Source organism: Sus scrofa, chromosome 6 (genome assembly GCF_000003025.6).
Source record: "Sus scrofa isolate TJ Tabasco breed Duroc chromosome 6, Sscrofa11.1, whole genome shotgun sequence".
Taxonomy (NCBI): Eukaryota; Metazoa; Chordata; class Mammalia; order Artiodactyla; family Suidae; genus Sus; species Sus scrofa.
In genome coordinates, this window is record NC_010448.4 from 86,507,904 (window position 1) to 86,532,078 (window position 24,175).

General features: G+C 49.8%; 1 long non-coding RNA gene across 1 annotated transcript in view; it reads left to right on the forward strand.

Annotated features, from left to right (window-relative positions):
* LOC110261128 overlaps window positions 206-24,175 on the forward strand; it is a 29,144-nt gene continuing 5,174 nt past the window's right edge. Inside the window, exon 1 of the long non-coding RNA XR_002344958.1 lies at window positions 206-615. This is a non-coding gene — a long non-coding RNA (uncharacterized LOC110261128). The remainder of the gene's footprint in view (window positions 616-24,175) is intronic.

Here is a 24,175-nt window from a genome sequence, read left to right on the forward strand (position 1 = left end):
TTTGAGGGTAGGATGGTGTGTGTTGCTGGCAGGTCAGCCTCCCCCATCTGACCGTGACCTCTTCAAGCACAGAACGTGACTGAGCTTCCTCTCTGTACCCAGAGCCCTGCACGTGGCCTGGCGCTCACTGGTGACATCTGCTGAGTCATTGGAAACTGACATCCCCAAGGATGGAAGGAAGGGGAGGGCACTTTGCGGTCATCGTCCAACAGTCCCTGTGCCTTGAACTTCTTTTGATCTGTTTACAGTGGCACAAGTCTCTGTGGGACAGAGATTTCTTGGCAGCAGAGCAAAGTTATTTAAAGTCCCCTTTAAAATACCTGGATCTTGATGGAAACAGAGCAGTGTCATGGCTGGGACCGGAGAGGTGCCTGAGAAGGGCAGGGATACACAAGCGGGATCGATTCCAGGCTTTTCAGAGACATCTGCATCAGGCCACGTTCAGGATGGGAAGACACTGTCTGACCTTGGCAATGTGGAGGGGCAGCCTCGTGCTCACAGGGGGCAGGCGTTGGCGAATGCTGCAGTGACTCGGGATGTGGGGAGCCTTGTCCACTTCGTCCTCTAATCTCATCACTCGGAGAAGAGAGCTGAGAGCTGGGCTGCACATGGCAGGTATGAAGGGAGGTGTCTTTTCAGCAGCATCAAAAATTGACCTCACTGGGGGCTGCTGGACAAGTCAGTGCCACCAGCACAGACACCTACTGTGTGCTGGGATCTGGACTTAGCTACTTTGCAAAGAGCACCGAGTAGGAGGTTGGCACATGGCACATACACGCTGTTATTGTTGTTGTTATTTATATTTCCCCTTCCCCCCAGCATTCCTTCCACCCTTGTTCTGTCATCAAAAGCCGGGCTCCCTCCTCCCTGACCCATCTCCCCCCAGGCTCTTATGTGAAGAAGGGGCTTCATTCCTTTCACCGGCTCAGTTAATCCTACACCCTACATATTAGAGGAAGGATCAGATTCTTATACCTTGGCACATCATCTTTGTTTAGCAGAGTTTAATCACTCTGGGAACAAAAATATCCCTCTCTTGGTGCAGTGGTGACCAACATGGGGTTGAGTCCATTTGTTTCTGATAATGATTCATAGTTTTGTTGACATATTCCTCCCTCCTCACCTCCCAGTTAGGTACCATCATCCATAGATCCTGTGTCATTTGTGTCTAAATATCTGGGTGAGACCTCCTGGCACAGAATCAGATTCTTGGCCAGGAGAATGGAGAGGAACTAGGTAAACCCCTCTTGGTCCAGTTGGGAAACTGGGGCTAGAGTGGGAATGTGACCTGTTCAAGGTCAGGCAGTGAGTCGGTTGGCAGAACAGGGACCAGGACTTGCTTCTCTGACCCATGACTGGTGCCTCTCACTCTGTCTTACTCCATACAAATCCCAGGCCTGGGGATGGCTGGGCCAGAACCTCAAGCCTGGAACAGACAAGCAGGTCTGGAGAGGAGGTATGGACTTGGGTGGGGCGGGGGGATGACACTGAGCCCATGGAGTAGAGGCATCCCTCTGGGACCCCTTTGGCTCTGGAGGGAACACTGAATGACGATTTCCCTGGTTTTGATCCCCGCCAGAGCACAGACTTGAACTTGATGTCACGGCAACTCAGGAAGAAATTATAATAGGCTCGCCATAAAATAAGAAAAAAAAAAAAGTCAGTGGAATCTGTTGGTATAACGCTGCCAACTGCTAACACCTCCCAAAGCTGTATCTCTTGACCCCAGTATGGAAAATGCATTTAAAAATCAGTGTGATTTAGTGAAGAGCTTCATGGATTTGTCTGGGCTTTCTTGAGTGTCTGTGCAGTGCTGGGAGGGGCCGGCCTGCCTCTGCTCTATCCCTTCTGGATCATAAATCATCCTGCAGAAGCACAGTGAGGTTGGAGCCCTGCCCTCCTAACCTAGCTGGGACAGTAAAATCCCTGAGAGACATTCCAGCACCAGCAGGAATGCCACATCCCTCTAAATCCCGCCTTGTCAATTTGCCTTGTCAGTTTGCCTTTCTCTAGTTCATTAAGGGTGTTTCTCACTTGTGTACCACGTGGCAGATTCCCGGAATAGCTACTAGTGACATCAGGAGGGTGAATCTCAATAGTGTGTCTGGAGCTGCTATCTGGGTGGGAGACAATGGGGCCATCACTCTTGGCTTTGGGGTCTAGGCTTAGTGGCAAGTTGTGTGGCCATGTCACTGCTGGGAGGTCTGGACTGCCCCTTTTGTTTCCATAAGAATTGCCTCTGGTTCTAAGACTGGGGTTGTCCAGCCTTTGGGCATCATCCTTGAGTGGCTGCTCAGTCTGCAGGATGAAGAATAGGAACCTCACGGGGTCACGTGCCATTCCTGTCAGTCACCCCTCTGCAGGTCCCCTGTCACATCCTCTGCTCCTCTCAGTATCATACGCCTTCTCACCTCCAGCCTTTTTGCATGAATCTCTACCTTTTTCTCCATTCCCATTGGCCATCCCCGTGAAGACATAAACTATCGAGAACAGGAACCTGTCTGCTGCCCTCTCCCCAGTGAAGCCCATATAAGAGAAGTTCTGGGGTAGAGTAAGTGTTAAATTCATCCATGATAGAAAGCAGCATTATTACGTGTGAGGTTTTCCAAACAAACCTATTTATTTATTTATTTTTGTCTTTTTTAGGGCCGCACCTGCAGCCTATGGAAGTGCCCAGGCCAGGGGTCAAATCGGAGCTGCAACTGCCAGCCTATACTACAGCCACAGCAATGCCAGATCCAAGCTGCATCTTTGACCTGTACCACAGCTCATGGCAACCCCAGAGCCTTAACCCACTGAGAGAGGCCAGGGATGGAACCCCACGTCCTCATGGATACTAGTTGGGTTTGTTATGGCTGAGCCATGATAGGAACTCCCAAACAAACCTTTTTAAGTATCAAAAGTGTCAACTCCATAGTCAGGTAAATCAGTGATTTATTAATAGTTCAAAAAGGCCATTCCATAATTTCTTTAAGCAACACAGTCCCAATAACTTGAGTGTTCTGAAGCCTGCCTGGTTATTGTATTAATATGGTTCTTAGCGTGAAGCCTTCAAGTTTCTCACCATTAAGTATGATGTTAGCTGTGGGTTTTTGGTAGATAGTCTTTAGCAGGCTGAGAATGTTCCTCTTTATTTCTAATTAACTGAGTGTTTTTATCATGAAAGTGTGATGGATTTTGCCAGAGGCTTTTTCAGCATCTCTTGATATGGTCATGTGATTTTTCTCTTCTTGTCTGTTGATGGGATGGATTACATTCATTGATTTTTGAGTGTTGAACCAGTCTTGAATGCCTGGGATAAATCCCCCTTGATCATGGTGGAATTTTTTATTTTTTATTTTTTTTTAGATTTGGTTTGCTAATATTTTGTTGCAGATTTTTACATCTAGGTTCATGAGAGCTATTGGCCTGTAGTTTTGTTATCTTGTAATGCCTTTTTCTGGTTTTGGTATTAGGGTAATGCTGGCCTCATAAAATGAGTTAGAAGGTCCTTCTCTTCTATCCTCTGAAAGAGATTGGACAGAGATGGTATAAGTTCTTCCTTAAACATTTGATAGTATTGACCAGTAAATCTGTCTGGGCCTGGTACTTTCTGTTTTGGAAGGTTATTAATTATTAATTCAATTTCTTTGATAGATATTGATAGTTTGATAGAACTATTCAAATCATCCATTTCTTCTTGAGTTTTGGCAGGTTGTGTCTTTCAGGAATTGGTCCGTTTCATCTAGGTTATCAAATTTGTGGGTATAAAGTTGTTCATAATATTCTCTTGTTATCCCTTTAAATTCCGTGGGCTCCATAGTGATGACCTCTCTTTCATTTTTTAATTTTTTTTATTTTTGTCTTTTTAGGGCCACACTAGCAGCATATGGAGGTTCCCAGGGTAGGGGTCAAATTGGAGCTGTAGCCATCGGCCTGCACCTCAGCCACAGCAATGCAGGATCCGAGCCAGGTCTGTGATCTACACCACAGCTCATAGCAATTGTGGATCTTTAACCTTCTGAGTGAGGCTGGGAATTGAACCTGCATTCTCATAGATGCTAGTCAGATTCATTTCCACTAAGCCACGACAGGAACTCCCCCTCCCTCATTTTTGATATCAGTTGTTTGTGGCCTCTCTCTTCTTTTCTAAGCCTTCAGAGAGGCTTATTGATTTTATTGATCTTTTCAAAGAACTGACTTTCATTTCATTGATTTTTTTCAACTGACTTGCTAATTTACCTAGTAACTAAATGCATCTCTTTTTAAAATTTATTTATTTATTTTTTATTTACGTAACTTTTATTATCCTGGTACTGTCTGCCATAAAATGTTCTAAGTGCTTGGGATTCAGCAGTGAAGAAAATGGACAAAATTTCCACACACATCGAGTTAATGTTCTAGAATTGGGGAAAGTGGGTTGGGAATAACAATAACCACAAATTTCAAAAGTTTATTTTAAAAGACAAACATGATTATGATATCGCTTATATGCAGAATCTAATAAAATGATACAAAATAACTCGTTTATACAACAGAAACCAATTCACAGATTTTTAAATCCAACTTAGTTATTAAAGGGGAAACCATGGAAAGGGATGGATAAATTGGGGAGATAGGATTAACATATACCCACTAATGTATCTAAAATAATAGATAACTAACAAGGACTCGCTGTAGCGCACAGGGCGGTCTACTCAGTGTTCTGTAATAACCTATACGGAAAAAAGAATAGATATATGTACGTGTATAACTTATTCACTTTGCTGTAAATCTGAAGCTAATACACCATGAGAAATCTATTATGCCCCAATAAAATTTAAAAAAATAAAAAATAAATTTCAAAAATGTATTTAAGCCCTCAATTTCCTATCAAATCTCACTCTGAAAAAACATACTGCCGCAAGAGAGTTTTGTTATTTTCTTCTCCCCTCGCTCTCTTGAGAGAGCCTCTTTTAAATCTCAAGTAATACTACATTTAAATGACTAAATGGCAGTGGTTTGCTCTGTACAACAAAGGAGGTACCGTTCTTGGACGCATCACTGTAGGAAGGGGGGGCTGACGTCCCTGAGAACAGCCCCTCCTTCCTGCAGGAGTAGCTTCTCCATTAACTCCACTAAGTGCTAATTGCAACCTGGTACACAGAGGTCAGAGTTCTGGACTCTACTACTCCTGGGGCCTGTGGTCACACGAAAGGAGGAAGCTACTGGGAGTGGGGGGTTTTCTAAAATGGGGATAGTTATACCAGCATCATGGGGATGGTCTCCCCCCACCCCCAGAATGAGGTCTTATAATTGGGACTGAGCTTGGTGAATGTTTCTGGACAAGCCAGGGGGAAGGGTGTCCTAGGGAGAGGGCAAAGAATGAGCAAAGGCCTGGAGGCATCAGCTGCATCTCACTGTTGTCCAGCTATAATCTTGAGCATTGTCATAGCAGAAGAATGAGGGTCAGATCCTAAGGTACCAGGGCTGACATTTGGCCAATTCCTGGACCCGCCGCTTGGAGGGTTGTTGGAAACATTTAATTGTAGTATTTAAGTTCATTGATTTGGGGGGCAACTGCCTCTATCTTTTTTTACCTATGTGATGTTGAGGAAGTTACTTAATCTCTCTGTGCCTCAGTTTCCTCATCTGTGAAGTGGGCATAATGACAGCACCACCACACCCCATTCAGCTGGCAGGAGGATTAAATGTATATGAAGTTCTTTAAGCAGTGCCTGGTACCCAGCAGGTGTTATGACAGTGTTTGCTGGGATTGATGCTCCGTTTCTAATTTTTAGAACCAGCAGGCAGGTGGAGTGGTTAAGACCACCGATCCCCTTGAAGAACCTGAATCCCAAGGGAGTTGAAGAAGTCCCATGGCTGAGCTGGTAAGCTCTGCCTCTCTTCATCTGTCTGACTTTGCAGCCTGCTCGGTGTCCAGTGCAGTGTCTGACCTGTGGTGGGGGCTGCTCTGACCCACCTGCCCCTATTGGGGGCACTCCCAGAACACCAGCCCTGAGTGAGACCAGACCCAGGAGCTCATGCAGAGACCCCCAGATGCTCACCGAGAACAGCCCCAAGCCCCTGGGGCTACTCTCCTTGGGCCCTGAGCCTCTGCACACAATGGCCCCACTCAGTCCCTTCTGCGGGAGACAGCGGCCCTCCTCAGATAGTGACAGAGGCCCAGTTACCAGCCCTTTCTTGTAATTAATATAAGAAAAGCGTTTCTGTTGAAATCCCTGCCTGGATTAACCACTGGCTGGAGGATTTAACTCATGTACACACAGAAAAGCTCCACAGACTTGTCTCCTAATATTTATTCTGACGACTGGAACATGCAGATAAGGTGAGCACCCGATGCTGGAATTGCAGAATAAATTTACATTCTCTAAACTGCAAAGAGCTGCATGTAGAACCATGTTATGGGCCTGGCTGGGGGGACAGCTAGGTTCTGGCCCATGGAAGCTTCTGACTTGTGTTTCTCCAACAGCAAAGACTCACATGTAAGAATCACAACACCTGAGAACCCAACGGTCCTCGACTCCCAGAACCGTAAATTCCCAGGTCCTTAGACTCTTCAGTTAATAGAATCTTAAAACTATAAAATATTGAATCAGAATCCTAGAGCTTTAAGATTCCAGGAATCTTCACCATTATCTTGCCCAGACACTCAACTAGCATTTCAGTCCCTTCCTTAATGTGGTTCTGAGCAATAGGTGTGTGTGTCTAAGGCTTTGCTCTTACTCCAATACTGCCTCCTCCAGGAAGTCCTCCCTGACTTCCCTGGCTTATGCAGAGCCCCTATCACAGGCCCTCCTGTCTCCATCTGCTTTGCTTTAAGAGGCTCATCAAGGGTGAGGCTTGATCCCCATCCCCACTCTGAACCCTGGAGGGTAGGGGACCGTTTGCTTTTGCTTTTTCATGAATCCCCAGCATGGGGACTGGCACATAGTAGATGCTCACTGAATATATCTCATAGGGCTACACTGATCCCCTAGCTGCCAAGAAGTTGCCCTGTAAAGTCTGGATTGGCAGAAACCTTTCCTCTGGGTAACAGAGCCTGGCTGAGCCTGCCTTGGGGAGGGTGTACAGATGTCAGCTCTCTGGTGACACCGTCCCCCACCTAGTGTCTGTCTTCATCCATCAAGGAGCTTTGGGCTGAGACACCTGCTGGGGGAGTGAACAGGATAGGATCTGTCTGGCTGTTCAGAGAAGCCATGGGACCCCATGGTCAGAGCCTTGGCTGTGGGACCAGGTGCCTATACTTGAACCCCGGCTCTTCTCTCCAGTTGAGTAGCCTTGGACAAGTTATTGGATCTGTTCTGAGTCTCACTTTCCCCAACTGTCAAATAGGAAGGTGAGAATCCTTATCTCCTACCCAAGGAGCTAATAGATGTAAAGCTCGTAGCTCGGCACCTGGTACATGGTAAAGGCTCAACAGGCGCTCAAGTCTTTGGGTCACATGAAAATGCCCATCCTCTAAGGGAGAGGCATTGAAGGACCAGGTAAATTAAATGACCCCAGAGTTGACAACAGCCCTTGGGCACCCAGTGTTGGCCTCTGGAGATGGAGGCCATGCATGGGAATGTGCTGGCCCAGACCCCACTTCCAAGGCTCATCCAGCTGCTGCTGCTCCTGGAAAACAACCTGCCAGTGGCACAGACTATGCTGAGCCCCCGAGGTGGCACCATTTCAAATGAGACCAACCGGCAAGTTGGCCACAGTGGGCCTCCTACATGTGAAAAGTCGAGGGGTTTGTTCTTCTGGGAACAGACGCACCTTCCCGGTACATTTGCTTGTCCTGCTAGCAGGCCCTCAGCCAAAGGTTTATGGAGCAGGAGCAGGCTTGGACCCAGGGGCCCATCTGTCTCACACACCAGCCACCCAGAGGCCGACAACCTCACAGAGTGCTGGGATGTTGAGGGCAGGCCCAGCAAAAGTGCCACTAGGAGGAAATCCCCTGTGAGGGCCAGGGTCCACCCTGCAGGATGCAGTATTGCACTGAGTCACAGCCCCTTTTAAGGGAAGAAGAAGACAAGGGCTTAAGAAACCCCAGGTAGAAACCGAAGTGGCCCCACTTACCACCACTCCCAGGAAGCCCCCTGAGGGCTTGGTGATGCCAATCTCTGCAGTGCTGGGCTCTGCAGGGTTAGACGTCCTGCTTCCCAGAGGACCTGCATGTGCCAGGAAACCCAGAGACTCCCTGGTTTGTATGACAAGGTGGCTGCCTGGGTGCTTTGGGCTCTTTCTAACCAGGGACTAGATTTCAGGAAGAGGGATCACTGTCTTGACAAGCGTAATCAATTCAGATCAATTACCCTTGATCAGAGAGAATAGGCTGCTGCAGTGCAGAGGGCAGGGAGGAGTAGGTCTGGAACCCAGATTGTCTTTATGATGCTCTCCTGACAACCGTGATTATAAAAGGGCAAGAGCAGCCTTCTTTTTTTTCTTTTTTCTTTTTACAGCTGCACCTGTGGCATATGGAAGTTCCCAGGCTAGGGGCTGATGTGGAGCTGTAGCTGAGGCTTATGACACAGCCACAGCAACACCAGATCTGAGCTGCATTTTTTTTTTTTTTACTCTTTTTAGGGCTGCATCCATGGCATATGGAGGTTCCCAGGCGATGGGTCGAATCAGAGCTACAGCTGCCAGCCTACACCAGAGTCACAGCAACGCCAGATCTGAGCCGCGTCTGCGATCCACACCACAGCTCACAGCAACGCTGGATCCTCAACCCACTGAGTGAGGCTGGAGATGGAACCTGAAACCTCATGGTTCCCAGGCAGATTAATTTCTGCTGCGCCACGATGGGAACTTCTGAGCCGCATCTTTGACCTATGCCACAGGTTGCATCTTTATCCCACTGAGTGAGGCCAGGGATCGAACCCGCATCCTCGCAGAGACAACATTGGGTCTGTAACTGGCTGAGCCACAATGGGAACTCCGAGTGTTACATTCTTACCTGAGAAAAGCCTGGTGGTAGACGCTCAGGCCCCTTGCGGGGGAGAGCCTGGCCATGTTAATATAGAAGCCACCAGAGTGATGGCTGGAGAAATCTGGAATGGGTAGAGGAGGAGGGAGAAGATGAAGATCATTTGCAGCTCTGAGTCCCATTCCCTGGGTGAGGGCTGCACTGGTCCCATCGACCTCTTGCTGAGTCCTTCCTCCAGAAGACTGGGCCACCAGAAAGGCTGAGAAGCTTCCCCTAAGGTTTCCCAGATGGAAAGGTGGATCTGAGCAGCACAAGGGGTGGACCGTGATGGACATGGAGAGGCCCGCTCAGATGCCCTGCTGGCTTATCCTTCCATCCCTCTGTTGTGCTCTTCATGTTAGGGATTTATCTGCTTGCTTACCTTTGAGCTTGTAACTTGGCACCTGTACTTGACATGAAGATGCTCTATCCAGGCTGTGCCGCTGCAAAGGATGCCCCCAACAGAGGGCCTCCCTCTGCTAGTTCCGGGGGTCTGCTTCTGCCGCTGAGAGCTCCCTTCCCTGGGACCCCACCCTCGGGGCAGCATGAGAAGTAAGTGCCTCGTTGGTTCTGCCCAGGGTCGGTCGACTCTGACAGTCGCCGCTCAAGCTGCTCACATCTTCGCTCTGGACCAGGTGGCCGAGGCACGGTCAGACCTGCATCACAGTTTGACTTCCTTCCCTCCAGTCCTGCTTCCTTCCCCTCTTTCCAAAGTTATTGATCCCTAATACGCATCTCATCCCAACACTACCTCCGTGTCTGCTTTTCCAGGATCCATTCTGTGACCAGGGGACACCAGTGACTTTGTATCAGTCAGCCCTGAGGTTGAGTTCAATGTCCATTCCTTAATTAGCTGAAAGGTAACTGGATGGAAAACAGCTTGCCTCTCTGTACCTCAGTTTTCTCATCTATAAAATGGGGCCTTGCAGGGGTGTGACAACTGGATAGGAAAATGCTTTGGAAAGGAAAACACACACAGAGTTAATTATAAGTCTCTCTGCTCGCTCCTATGCCTATGGTACAGACAGAGCTACAAGAAGGCGACCTGGCTGGGGAGTGGGCTCAGTGTGTTATGAACCCAACTAGTATCCATGAACACTGGGGTTCGAACCCTGGCCTCGATCAATGGGTTAAGGATCTGGTGCTGCCATGAGCTGTGATGCAGTTCACAGGCACAGCTTGGATCTGGCATTGCTGTGGCTGCAGTGTAGGCTGGTGGCTGTAGCTCTAAATTGACTTCCCAGTGTAGCCTGGGAACTTCCATATGCCTTGGTTGCAGCCCTAAAAAACAAACCAATAAACAAATAATGAAGGGGACCTGGCTGGATCTGAGATCCTACAGGGAAAGAGGGTCTGGGCAGCCTGACTCTGGTGGCCAACACACCAGCATGTCCCAGTTACAGCTGTGGTTCCAGGTCCCCATGGAAGGGGGCGGTGGAGGGCAGAGATGATGGGGGGCTGGCAGGATGAGCTGGGCAGTAGGGGAACTTCTTGTTCTCTCCTCCTCCTTCCAGGAAGCCTCACTCCCCTGCTCAGGCAGCTGCACCACATTTCAGATCAGACCATCTAGATCCATCAAAACCAGAGGTGGATGGGACAGTGGCACATTCAGGGGAGAGGGGGATCGGATCTGGGGTGGGGGGGCCTCATGAGATTCCTCTCCACGTGTGAGTGAGCAGACAGACCAAGGCAGGCCATGGATTTTCTGCGAGCCCTCGGCTGGGTGGGGAGAGAGACAGGCAGCCCAGGCCAGGAAGGGGCCCCAGAAGCTGATGCATTAAAGAAAACATATATCAACAACCAGGGAAGAAACCATTTGAGGAGATCTTGAGTGATGGTTCCTGATCTTCCTGCGCTGGTGTTTGCCTTTCACTGATAGTGCTGGTGTGAAAGCAGCTCTAATGGGGGAGGCGTGGCCCATCGGGGAGACACACTGTGTACCTCGAAAGACCAGGGGTTATGGGGCAGGCAGATGTAGCCATATAGAGAACAAGGGTAGAAGTTCCTGTTGTAGCTCAGCGGTAATGAACCCAACCAGTATCCATGAGGACCTGGGTTCGATCCCTGGCCTTGCTCAACGGGTCAAGGATCCAGCATTGCCCTGAGCTGTGGTGCTGGTTGCAGACTCGGCTCAGATCCTGCATTGCCATGGCTGTGTATTAGGCTGGCAGCTGCAGCTCTGATGGGACCCCTAGCCTGGGAACTTCCATGCGCCATGGGTGAGGCCCTAAAAAGCAAAAACAAACAAACAAACAAACAAACAGCAAACAAACAAACAAACAAAGCCAAGAGGGAACAGGGGTTTGGACCAGTTGGAGGCGGGGTAGGGGATGGGTGAGGTGGGCTCTGGGCCTCATTGTATCAGGGGAGTCAACAAGGACTCCACAGTCTCCCAAAACTGCACATGGCTTCTCCAGGAGCTTGGGGCAGTGGGGCAGTTGGGCAGCGGTGGGGTGGTGCCTGGCCCTCTCCTCAGCTCCAGCAGTACTCAGGAGAGGCAGGGGGCTTCCAGATCAGAGTTCACATCCCAGCTTGGACTCTCAGCTTTGTGACACTGAACATGTCCCTTAACCTCTCTGTGCCTCATCTCCTACCACCTATGTCCATTTTGGAGTTCAAGCCTTTGGTATAGTACCTGGCATAGAGAAAGTACTCAAATAAAAGCTTTTCTTTTTATTGTTATTACCAGTATTCATCCCTGCCCTTTCTATAGACATGTATTATGGATTTTAATGCACAGTACAGTTTATGTAATTGAGATCTTACTGTATATTCACCTTTTTTCTTCCTTATCACAGGATCACGAGCATTTTCTTGTATCCTTAAAAGGTCTTCAAGAACAAGGTGTTGAGAGATGCATAATAACTTCAATAAAATTTAAAAAAAGAAAAAAAAAGAGAGATGCATAATAGCCCCTCATCTAGGAGCCTCATGGTTTACTTTGTCGTCTTTTAATGGCTGGCTAAAGAAGGCATCACAGCTTTTCATTCTCATTCTTGGGCTGAAATAAACATCTCGAGGCATAATCCTTGCCCAAGTCCCCAACCACTTCCTAAGGACCAATTCCTGGAGGTGGAATCAGTATCAGGGCACTGACACTTCCTCCAAGGCTCCAGATCTTTATTACTTAATTGCCTTCCAAAAAGGCTTCCAGCAGCCCCTGAGAGTGCCTGTCTCACCACACATTTACCAGCATCGATTTTTCTCTTTTTATGTAGTCTTTACTAATTTCATGGGCCTGAAATGATATTTCATTGTCTTTTGGAGACACCGAGCCCTGGCCTGTGGCCCCTGCTTCCCAGCAGGGTGATCATTAGATGAGATTCAGGGGCTTCCAGCAAACCTCATGAGGAAGCGCAGCCTGGGGCAGGGTGGCCTCAGGCAGGGAGTCAGAGGAGCTGGGTTCCCGCCCCAACTCTGTGCTCACTCGCTATAATACATGGCCTTTTCGGGGCCTTTGTTTGTCAGTCTTTTACCTGTCACCGCCCCCCAGCTGGTCTCCCTGCCTCCAGTTTATCCAGTGTCATGAGCTGTGCCCGACACAACCGATATTTGTTGAGGACGGAACTGTCAAAGTGACCTCTCTAAAGGAAAAATTTTGCCCCGTCATTATGCTGCTTCCAACCTTTGCTCAAGCTTCCTAACATTCTATTTACTTATTTGGTCTGCTCATGGATTTCTGCTTCTACTGAGCATGTGAAAAGACACAAGAAGGAAAAGGAGAAAAAAGCCAGATAGTCTACAAAATCATAACTTTTCTGGAGCCCATCAGGGAGCTGGGGTGGCAAGGCACCGATGAACTGAAATCCTCAGGTGATAAGACCCTCCGGGGAGAGACGGAACTTGTAAAACATTGCACCAGCATCCAGGGACGTCACACTGTCCAGGCTGATAGATTCAGCCCCCGTGTCCTCACAACGATTTTCTCTGAGCATCCCTGAGTGGCCTGGGGCTGGCAAAGCTGGTCCAGGAGGACGCAGTGCCCCTTCGACACTGGCATTCACCTCCACAGGACTCTCCAAATGGGACAGTTGTTGTTTCTAGGGCACACTCTGAGCAAGGATAGAAAGGCTGCAGCCTGGGTCTGGGTGTGCCAGCCAGCAATCTGGAGGTTTCAGGCGATCCCAGAGGTGAGGTGGAGATGGAGAGGGGAAAGGAGGCAACGGCAGCTCTGAGCCTCAGCCTCCTCATCTCTAAAATGGGGTCAGGAGCAGTGTCTTCCTCCAGAGGCTTAGCGGATCTCAGAGATGAGGGCCAAGGAGGGCCGGGCACACAGTGGCTGGTTATGGTTCTTAGCGTCGTGATCAGATGCCCACGGGGCTGTTGGATTCCCAGCCATTCTCTGTCCTCTGGAGTTTTCCCAGAGTTACTGGTCTGTCCACACTCAGGACCAGAGGCAGCACCAGGAGTCGCATCAGAGAGAAAATGAATTTGAATGAAGCCCGCGCCCCCTCCCCTCTGTCTACCCTGCTCCCCCTCCCCCCAGTTTTGCTGCTTCCAGAATATTCTCCTGGGCTCTGAATACAGTCCAGTTACATAGTCCTGGTCCAGGATGGCCCCGTGTCTGGGACCAGGAGACAGGTGAGCAAAGACCCATCTGCCTGAGGACGAGGCTCACAGGACAGGGCGTCCTCCCCGCAGGGTCCCCACCTGACTCCCTGCGGGTTGATGAGATGACACTCCTTCCATGTGCTGGGCCTTCCAGCAGGGCTCAGTATCAGGGTTCTTACGCCTTCCCCCCACCCTGGCTCTGTAGGGGCTGATGATGCCTGGTTACAGACCAGGACACTGTCCCCAAAAAGGCCTGGGAGATACCAATGGCATCTTGTCAGGGTGTCAAATATCAGCCTGATCCCACAGACCCCCAGGAGACTCTCAATGACCAAAGGAGTGGGGGGCCCTGTGGGGGATCTCGGGCCTCAGGGGATGGGGGGCAAGGGGGCAAGGAGAAGGTCGGGGGACCGGTGGTCAGTGAGGAGGAAGCACAGAGACCTTAGGGACACAGCTGGCTTATGGACGCAGTCAGCCTGGCTTGTAGTGGGCGGGGTCAGCCTGGGGCAGTGAATTAACTTTATTTCAGAGGCAGGAAATGGGGCCAATCAGGATCCCTGTGGAGCTGATGGGGCCTCTGTCTACAGAGGAGCACCCATTCTTCCCTTCCTTGGGGCCTCTGTACCCCCTCTCCCCTCTCCTATCTGCTTTGATGCTCCGGGCACCAAGCACCACCCTTGGCACAGCTAGGCTTCATCACCTGTGCATTTACCTGCTCCTGTCTCCCTTGTTAGATTGTGACCCCAAGGGAGGGCACAGGATAGGCGGCTGTATCTCAGGTGCAGGGTAGGCACACTGTGGGCCTCAGTGAATGGATGAGGGCAGGAATAACTTGGTTCAACTTTGGGGGAGTGAAGAAGGAGAGGGGGCTTTTCAGGGCTTCTTGGCATTTTTCTGGGTCAGGGAGGAGCAGTTTTGGTGGGTGGGGGAATGAGCTCTGTGGCCCCTGGACAGCCTGGTGGGAGTGAGGCCTCTTCCTCCACTTTGAGAGCCTCTGGCCATGGCCTTTCATCAGAGGGTACAAAGGCTGCCTCTCCAACACTCATTTTCTAGCTATGGTTTGCAAAGTTCTTGTTTTACCCTTATCTGGAGGTTGCTATAGAACTAGACAAATCTACCAGATGTCCAGGGATGAAAGGAAAGGTGAGGATTTAATATATCTGGATCTAGATCTATGTTTTTTCATAACTGAAACTGTGGGCAGGCATATTGATGGGCTTGGACCTGGACCAGCCTCCAGGGCAGCTGACTTGGCTTTTCCCTGGCTTCTTGTCTGGAAGCATCATCCTCTTCTTAGGTGTCTCTTCTCCCTTGTTGTTTATAATTCTATCATCATTTATTGGGCCACAGCCCAGAGGCTGTGTGGGTTGGTGGGTTTTCCACCTGCTGCTGGAGGTAGAGGTGATCCAGCCTTGGGCTGGGCTGTACTGAGGAAGAAGGAAGACAGAGGGAAACAGAGAGGGCTGGGAGGTGCAGAGCGAAGACAGACTCTGTCATCAGCCCTCACTCCAGCTTGTTGCAGATGTGTACTGAGGCAATTCCTATATTCTCATTGCTCTCTTATGATTTTCCCCCACAAGAAATCCCCTTGGATTTCTCATGAGAATCCCACACATGGGGGATGCAGGTTCTAGACCCCCCAACCTGCTATGTGACACACCTCCTACAGCCTTAGTTTCCCCATCTGAACAATGAGATGATTGGTATAGCTCAGTGGTTCTCAACCCCAGCAGCAAAGATATCCTCTTCCAGGCAAGATGGAGTGACCATCTCACCCCACAAAATTGGGGTGATATTGGTTTACAAGACACTGGATATCAGGCAATGAAAGAGGGATAAGAAACAGATGAAGGGAGCCCTATGCTTGCCCTGGCTTCTGGGTCTGAGAGAGTTTCCCAGCTGTGGGACAAGGAGAAGGAATCTAGGAGGAGCCCAGGGAGGCCCCAGAGTTGAGGAGGTGGAGCTGAGATTCCAGAACACCAATGATGGCTAGAATTTGCTGGGCACAGTGCCTGAGAGTAGAGAGGTGGACAGAGAGAGGACTTCAGAAAGGGCACAGGGGGTCTTGCTTCAAGTGTGGGAAAACTTTAGCCCTACACCAAGAGCTGCCCTTGTTCCACCTAAGACATCTTGAAGAATATCCCAAAGAATCACACTGTTTCCAAGTAAATTAACTGCATTAAAGAATAAAGCTCAAGAATATTTATAACGAAACAGAAATACTCAGGACCCAATAAGGTAAAATACAGTGACTGACAAAGGAAGCCAAAGTGGTATCAGATGAAGTAGGTTTCAGAGAAAATGATATTACTAGAGATAAAGGAGATGATATTGTGAATTCATCAAGAGGAGCTAATAATCCTAAATGTTTATGTGCCTAATAACAATGCTTCAAAACACATAATGCAAAACAAAGCAAAAGATACAAATGCAAGGAGAAACAGACAGATCCATATTGATAGTTAGAGACTTCAACACCTCTTACTCAATAATTGATAGAGCAAGTAGACAGAAAATCATAAAGGATATAGAGAATTTGATCAACACCATCAACCAACTTGATTTAAGTGACATTTATAGAAAACTCCATTCTGCAACAGCGGAGTACACATTCTTTTCACGAGTGTATCTAAATATGCCACTGTGATAGACCATAGTCTGGGTCATAAAACAAGTTTCAATGCATTTGAAGGGTTCAGGTTATAAGGAGTATGTTCTCTGACCACAAGAGAAACAAATTTTTAACCAGTATTTTAACAGAAAGAGCTCTTTCAGTAACAGAAAGATCTCTGAAAAATCCCCAAATATTTCGAAATGAAATAGCACACTTCTAAATAAGTCATGTATGAAAGAATCAACCAAAGGGGAACTAGGAAGCATTTTTTTTTGATTGAAAGAAAATGAAAACACAACATATCAAATTTTGTGGGATGCTGCTCAAGCAGTTCTTAGGGGAAATTTATAGCACTAAATGCCTGCATTAGGAAAGAAGAAACGTCTCAAATCAGTGACCTCAGCTTCCACTTAAAGAAACTAGAAATAAAAGAGCAAATTAAATCCAGCATAGGTAATAGAGAGGAAATATTTATGAGTGGAAATCAGTGGAGAAAAGAAGTAGAGAAAATCAATGCAGCCAAAGCTGATTCTCTGAGAACATTGATAAAATTGATAAACCTCTAGTTCCACTGATCAGGAAGCAATAAAGGGAAGGCACAAGATGTCAGGGATGAGAGTGGTGACATCACACATTCCACATAAATTATTTGAAACTCTTCTGCATGTGAGATCTGTCTTTTTGTATGTATGTAGGTATGTATTCATTCATTCATTTATTCATTTATATCAGTGTGAACTTATGGATATATTTATTGCTTATTTTATCCTTTGGGCTGTAATCCAATACTACGTTATGTGTTCTGTTGCTCAGATTGTTTCTTCTTTGGCTATTGAGAGCTCTTTCTATTGGCTTTTATGTCCCTTTGATTTTTGTCCATCATTATGAGTTTTTCTTTTGTTTTTATCACTTCCTTACTTTCTGGCACTAAAAGATGTTCCAGGCTCATCTTGCATATTTCCTGCCCTAGTCCTAGAATTCACTTTTCTTCAAGAAGCCCTGGCTCTTTTTATTGGAGAATGGTATGAGAAACCAAGATCTGGGTACCAGATTTGCTTGTTTTGACTGAGATGTCATTGCTTCTAGGCTCTATCAGCTCACGGAGCAAGGAAATAAAGCTCTGTGCACTAACTCATGCATATATACATAGGCATAAATACTTCTGTAAGTTAATCTCAATGTCTATATTCAGCTAAACATGAGTTCATACTGATGTCTCTGACTCTAATCCATTACCACGTGGATCCTTATAGCTTTCTATCCTTTGTCTGGTACCTCCCACCTCCATATTGAGAAAACTGGCTCCCACCAATTTTCCATCCATGGGAACGTTTATTTCCAGTATATATGGTAACGATTTCAGAATTGTTAACCCATACCCCACGGAAAACAACTTTGTCCACTGGAGGACAGTGCTTATGGGCAGTTCCTGTTGCCTTTAGTCTTACGGACTCCACCCATTTTCAAAGTCACAAAGGTCAGCACCTTTTATCTCATCTGCCTCTCTAGGGGTATTTCATATGTTTGTGAGACAGATTTTTTTTTTGTCACGGTCTGCATTCCACCATGCAATCCGTGACCTCCTAAAGGGTTTTTCAAACTCTGCACACGTTCATTCTTTCTACTGTTAAGCTAGATTTGGACAAATGCATGGTATTACCCATAATAGTGTTATTGTCCTGAAAGAAAAACCTTCTGTATTTCACCTCTTCAATCCTCTTTGTTCCTTAAACCCCTTGCAACCACTGATTTTTTTTTTACTATCACTATAATTTTGCCTTTTCCAGAATATCATAGACATATAAGCTTTTCAAATGGTCTTCTTTTCCCCTTAGCAATGGGCATTTCAGATTCATCCATGTCATATAACTTGATCGCTCATCCTTTTTTATTGCTGAGTAATATTCCATTGTCTGGATGTACCACAGTGGGTTTATGTACCTATAGAAGGACCTCTTGGTTGCTTTTAGTTCTTTGTAATTATGAATGAAACTGCTATAAGCATTCACATGCACGTTTTGTGAGTTCTCAAATTTTCAGCTCAGTTGAGTGAATACCTGGGAGTGCGATTGTTGTTGGATGGTATGGTAAGACTATGTTTAGCTTTGTAAGATACTGCCAAGCTGTTTTCCAAAGTGGTTATACCATTTTGTATTCACACCAGCAATGAGTGAGAGTTCCTGTTGCTCTGTATCCTCCCCGGCAATTAGTATTGTCAGGGGTGAGATTTAAAAAAAAATCTGGATACATGGGCCCCAGTCCCAGAAATTCTGATTCCACCAGCCTGTTGTGGGGCCCAGGCTTCAAGTCAGTATTGTTGAAAAGCCCCCATGAGATTCTGATGTAGATCAGGCTTAAGAACCAGGAAGTTAGACCAACCCCCTCACTGTATGTACAGAAGGAGAAACAGGCCCCAGGGACCTCAGTGCTGCAGTGGGGCTGATCTCTAAGGCTCTTCCAGCTGACAGTCTGGGAGGGGCTGTGTGACATCCTGGTTAAGAGCTGGGGCTCTGGAGTCCCGCAGTCCTGGGCTTGGATCCTGAGTCTGCCTCTCACCAGCTGTGTGACTTTGGGCAAGCTTCTGCACCTCTCTGAGCCCCTCATCCATGGAATGAGAACAGTCAGCGGACCTGGCACACAGGTTGTGTGAGGACGTGTTGGGTCAGGGAGTCTGTGGTGCGGACACAGTGGGGTGTGGACACTGACAGCAAATGTCACTGGAACCCTGGTCGTGCGACTCTGCTGTGCAGAGGTCCCGTGGGGAGGCCTGCTCTGCCCCTTCCTGGACCACAGGGCTCTCCCTGCCCTGCCTGCCCGCTGCTGTTCCCACTTTGTCTCCAGCCCTGGGGGCTGCAGGGGCCCCAGCCCCGCCCACTCCTCCCCTCCCTCTTGTTTCTTCTCCCTCTTAACTAACAGCTTCACTTAAAAAGCCATCTGGGAGGATGGATGGCACACAGGCACATTTTGTAGAATAAGTTTTCAGGGAGAAGAGCCAAGAAATTAAAGGCACAGCACTTACGAAGCCAGTCTTAATAGCCCTGTGACTCTGACCACTGGAGAACAGTGCTTCTGTCCTATATCCATCCCTCACCCCCACGCCCAGGGTTCTGGGCTCCGTCTCCATTTGTTTTTGAGAGGTCCTGCTCCCCACGTCTCTGCTGATGCCCCCCTCAGGATAAATGCCTTCTCTATCAGCAGGCAGGGGCTGCAGCTGGGGCTTCCCTAACCCGAGATAGCCCCCCTGACACCCCCTGCTCCTGTGTGAGCACTGTCCCACCTCGGGCAGCTGCTCCCTCTCTGGACAGGAGTCCCAGGTGAAGGTTCATCTTCCGTGGGGCCTCCCAGAGCAGATTTAAGAATAGCAGATGGATGCCCTGTGAAGTTGTGTCCATGGTTGGGATAGATGGATGGCCTGGGGCAGGGTGATGAGCTCCCCATCACTGGAGGTGTGCACAGAGGACAGGTGAGCACTCAGTAGAGAGACCTCAAGGGAGACAAACCAGCAGAGAGGCTGGGGGCACGGGCTTTGAAGGCCAAGAGATCTGGGCTAAGTCTTGGTCACCTTGACTGCAAGGTGTCTGACCTTCAGCCGTAACTTACACTCACTGAGCCTCAGTTTCTTCATCTGGAAAATCAAGCAAAATAATAAACCCTTTCCCCCAGGTTGTCATGGAAACAAAAGGACATAATGTGTGCAAAGCACTGAGCCCAGAGTGCATGTTCTCATTACCAGCAGTGGGGGCGGCTGGGAGGGGGGACCCCCCACGTAATCTAAGATTCTAAATTGCTCCAGTTCTAGAACTCTAAGACCCTGAGATCCAGCAATTCAATTATCTTAAGATTATAAGATTTCCTTGGATTCTGAGGCTTTAGAATTTATGATTTTGTTATTCTTCTCATTGAAAACTCATCAGGAACGTCATAGGCATGCGATTTGAAGATTCGCATTCTAAACTCAAACTCGTGCCTCCATCAGCGAGGCTGTCTGCTGCACAGGGAGCGTTTCTCTCTGCTCCTCTTTCCACTTCAAAGCTCCCATCTTTATCCCCCACTGGCCCATTGCTACTTCTCTAGGGACGCTTTTTCTAATTCCAGCTTAGCCACTGAACCTTTTGTTCACAGCACACCAGGCCCCTGCGGTGTTGCTGAATTGTGCCCTGCACCCCCGGCCCCCAGCACACTCTCCTGCACTCCCGCCCTCCCCACCAAACCCCATCTTTGCCTACTGAAATCTTCCCTCACCTTCAAGGCCAAGGTGGAAGGCAGGCCTTCCATGTAGCTTCCTTCACCTCCCAGTTGAAATGAAAGTCCTTCGTCTCTGCGTTCTGTGCAGTTTTTGTTCTAATCATTATTAAAGGAGTTGTCAGAGTTGAACTCACTCTGTGGGGCCATATCTGCCCTTCGTCCCATGACAGGCCCAACTCTGGTGTCCTTCCAAGACCCCTCCATGCTCCCCGTGGAAGGAAGCTGTGCGAATCTGATTGGTCAGAGGCGGGACCCTGATGGGGCCACACTCAGCATGGGGCAGGGTCAGCACAGGGAAGGTGATGGGGCTGGACCAGCCCTCTCCTCGTGCCCCTCGTCTCCCCCTGCCTGCAGCCTAGAGGCAGCCAGTTCTGCAGACCCAGCCAGGGTGAAGCCAGGGGGGGTGTCTGCCGTTCCCCTCACCACCCTCTTCTCTTCTCTCTCCCGGAGTGAGCTCACCCTTACCTGGGGGCCCATCCCCTGTCCAGGTGCTAACAGCCCTGGTCTCTATCTGCTGCCATCCCCTGATCCACATCGAGGGTCTCTGATGCACCCAGCCTGTCCAAGACCCAGTCACACAGTGCGGAGCTGGACAGGCCACCTCTGCCTCGAGATCTTTCCCTCTGGGTGGCCCACAGCCTCCTGCCCCACAAGAAGTTTAAAACCAAACTTCTTCCTCTTCCCCCCAAACCTGGTTCTCCCCACCGTTCCCATCTCAGTGTTGCCCCCGCAGCCTCCACTCACCCAAAGCAGAAACGAGGGAGCATCTCTGACTCTCTACACCTCAGCAACCATCAAATCCTGCTGAGTTTAACTCCCTCAAACTCCTGGAATCCCCCCTCCCCCACATCCACCATCCCTGCCCATCTCAGGGCCTGGTCATCTCAGGACAGACATCCCCCCGCCACCCTGCCAGGTCCCTTAGCCCCACTGCCGCCCCTTCACTCCACCTTGTGACCCTGAGACATGAGCAGGGGAACCCTGTTCCCACCTCCTCCTGCTGTGTCCCTCCTGTCAGAGGAACCAAGGGGGCAAGGGACCAGCTCCATACTCCCCAACCCTAGAATTCCCTTCCTGATTGACCCAACCAGCCATCAGGGCCTGTGTGGCCTCAGCCCCGGGTCTGCTCCCCGAGGGTGACCTGCACGGCCAGCACATGCTCTCTAGTCCCCAAAGTGCAGCTGTTGGTGGGGAGGTGCGGACAGAGCCTGGGTCCGCAGACTGGGCTGTCCCCACACTGTGCCTGAGACCGTGGAGTGGCTGAGCCCGGGGAGGGAAGGTCAAGGGTCAGGAGTCAGCTGTCTCTGCTCCCCACATTCCAGGGCGGAGCTCAGGATTTGCCAGGGTAGGAGGATAAGATTATCTTGTTTGACAGATTGCTAGTTGCTAAACTTTCAGACGTTTAGCCCACTGGTCTGTGGGCCTCACTGGTTCTTGCACTCTAGGCTGCCCACATATTGGCGGCGGCCGGCACTGACACCCCTGCCTCCAGACAGTGATCATCCCAAACACAGGACAGGCACAGTGATCTCAGCCTAACACCTTGCGTGGCTCCCATAGGCCTTGGGATGGTGACCACATGCTGAGCTTGGCTCACGAGACCCTTGGTATTGAGACCCTCTCTGCCTCTCCATCATCATCTCCCAGTTGGGCACCAAAACCACACACTGTGAAAACCACAGACTCTGCATAAGATGCTGCCCATTTCCCACTGGCCCATACCAGCTGTTGGTGCATAGTGGGCTGGGGATTCAGAGGCCTCGCTGGAGGGAGGTTGGGGGTGAGGGGGTGCAGGGAGCAGACCCAGCATGAGCCTGGGTGGTTTGGGGCTTATGTGCTCTGTAGGTGGTTGAGTCTCAGCTGTCACTTAGGAGGCCAGTAGGCCCTGGGTCTACACCGATCTGGTCAAGCTGAAGCCCACCTACCTGGGAGCGGGTGGGAGCTGGCAGAGGTCCTGGAAGCCTGTGAGGACTTTGCTGTCAGGGAGAAGCTTCTGCAGACGTTGGGTCTGATGCTGCGGGCCTGCGAGGGCCCCTCAGGATCTTGGCTCTTCCATCCAGGAAAGGTACAGGCTGAGCCAAAGGCCACTGAAGTCCTTTATAAGTCTAAAGTCCTGGGTGACACCTGTGACCACCCCTCCCCCCTAAGCAGCCTCAGTTTCCAGCCCCAGCGACCACAGTCTCTGAACCCAAAGGCTCAGACTCCACCTTTGTTCCTCTCACCTCTGCTGGCAGGTCCTGGGGGTGGGGGTGGGGACAGATAAATTTATTCCAGAAGGAGCCTGAGTGACCTGCCCTGGGGTTCTGAAGTAGGAAGGGGGTCCCTGCACAGTGGGAGCAGTGACAGAATTTAAGGCTGAGACCCTGCCTGGGCTCAGGTAGATCCGGCTCTAGAGGCTGAAGCCCGGTTGAAGGCCTTTCCCTTGGGGCTTGCCTTCCCCAGCCACCCTGTTTCCATGGCAACTAGAGCCCTCCGGCTGGAGCTCAACCCCACCCCTCCCCACCCTGCCCAGGGATGGAATGTGCCCTTGTCACAGGCCAGCAGATGAGCCTAGGAGATTATTACATCCAGGCGGAGGGGCGGATGCTGCAGGCTGGGAAACCCATAACCAGGTGATGTGTTAGGCTGATTACAAATCCAGGCAGCCTCTGCCCCCCGCCCCCCTTGTTTTTGATCCAAATGGAGGAGGTTTTAGGACAGGACAATGAAGCTTTGTGTGTTTCTCAGCTTGTGAGGCCTCTCCTCCTGGCTCCCCTGCTTCCGTCCTCATCCCGTTGATTATCGCCGGGCTCTGCTCTGTGAGCCTCAGTGACCCCAGGCCCCTCCACTTCAGCCCTCCTCAATCTGCTCCCCTCTGTGCCCTGGAGACAGCTCTGCCGTCCTGCTTCCTGGCTGGTCACCAATACTGAGGATGCGGGCTTTTACCTTTGATCCTCCAACCCCACCCCATGCTTCTGCAACCCCCAGAGCCTGCGGGACACCAGGACCTGTCCCTCCTTCTCCCAACCGGCTTCTGGCCATCTCCCCCACTGCTGGTCCCCACCACACTGGTTCGCACCCCGCCCCCCACTCTGAGGGACCTCCCCACCTCTCCTTCCCTGAGCAAGACTTATACATGCATTCATTGGCTTGGTTGATGTGGAGTGAGGCCCGCCCTGGGCCAGGTGCTGGGGCTACAGCAGAGAACAGCAGCAGGAGCTGTGACCCCAAGAATCTCTGGTCTCAGGAAGCTTCTCTTCTAATGGAGACGATGGACTGCCACCATCTAGAGCAAATGTATCTAGTGTGAAGTCTGGTGGCAAGTGCAGAGGAGACACATCAAGCTGAAAGGGAGCAGGGGACTGTCAGGGGTCGCAGATAAAGGGGGGTTGGGGGTAGTTGAGGGACACCTCACTGAGAAGCTGCCATTTTCCTGAAGATGTGGAGCCTCATGGATATTGGGGAAGAGCATCTCTGGAAGAGGGAATGATGGGCGCAAAGGCCCTCCAGGTCACCACTGAAATATTAGCTCACTGGGAGTTCCCGTTGTGGCTCAGAAGGTTACGAACCCGATGAGTATCCATGAGGACACGGGTTCAATCCCTGGCCCCTCTCAGTGGGTTAAGGATCCAGCACTGCCATGAGCTGTGGTGTAAGTCAGGGACACGGTTCAGAACTGGTGTTGCTGTGGCTGTGGTGTAGGCTGGCAGCTGCAGCTCCGATTTGAATCCTGGCCATGGGTGTGGCCCTAGATAAATAAATAAATAAATATCAGCTCCTGGGACCCCCATCTGAGTCAGTCCCCTTCCTGATCCTCCTGGGGAGCCTTCTGTGCAGGGCGTGCTTGGTCCCAT